Source organism: Branchiostoma floridae, chromosome 9, assembly GCF_000003815.2.
Source record: "Branchiostoma floridae strain S238N-H82 chromosome 9, Bfl_VNyyK, whole genome shotgun sequence".
NCBI classification, from domain to species: Eukaryota; Metazoa; Chordata; class Leptocardii; order Amphioxiformes; family Branchiostomatidae; genus Branchiostoma; species Branchiostoma floridae.
Genome location: NC_049987.1, coordinates 23,733,182 through 23,734,055, shown reverse-complemented (window position 1 = coordinate 23,734,055; position 874 = coordinate 23,733,182). Strand labels below are relative to the sequence as shown.

Sequence of the window (874 nt, the reverse complement as noted above, 5' to 3'; positions counted from 1 at the left end):
AGAAAGAAAAATTAAATATTATTATTGTATGATAAGGAATGCCGCACTACAGTACATCTGTGGTTCCTATCAACTCAGAAGAATGCATGCGGACTATGGATGGTGTAGATTTCATGTCTCGTATTAGAATCGTATTTCTTTCAAATTTGGCTGAAATATTCATAAATGCTTACGAAGTAATAATGTAAATTGCTATCATGGATTAGTATCAAGTTTCTTGTCACGGGGTAACTTGGCAATCAGTGGTTTCTAATACATGGGACATCGCCCAACTCACCTCCGCAGGTTTTCAAAACACTGGTACCAGGTTTAGATCCAGAGGTTTGAGCTCAGATCCGAAACCTCAAAATGTCTAGTTGACACGTTTGGGTTTATTAAACTAGTATAATGACTGTAAGGGTTTCTTGGTGAGAAGATTCTCAAGTCAAACCAATAGTTAAATGTATTTGAATGTTGCACAATTTTTTCCATCTGATACCAAGTTCATGGTTAAGTCAGGAAAGTAAGAAATTTATTGTCCTAAAACAGGACCAACAGGTACAGATAGAAGAGAGTCATGTCATATTTGATTGAGGCAATCAGATTTACTTTATTCAACCCCTTTTTGCCCACTAGGATATCTGGATAAAAATGTTGATATATTATACTTTGTTCAGTTTTGTTTGACTTTCAGAATCAGGTCAGGTAATCTGACCCATCCTCCACACACATGTATACACATAAGCTCACAAACACAATACAGATAACATGGATAAAGTGAATCAATGATGACAATAGGCCAATCCACCAATATCTTTGAAATAAAACAAAATGATTCCGCCCAATCAGAGTCTATGATATGAAAATGCATGAATGACAGGCTCTTTTATTAACA

At 35.5% G+C, this 874-nt stretch overlaps 1 protein-coding gene across 1 annotated transcript in view; it reads left to right on the top strand.

The window, feature by feature from the left end:
• The window catches only part of LOC118422362 (hemicentin-1-like), a 46,606-nt gene that overhangs the window by 29,811 nt on the left and 15,921 nt on the right, over nucleotides 1–874 (top strand). The window lies entirely within an intron of this gene.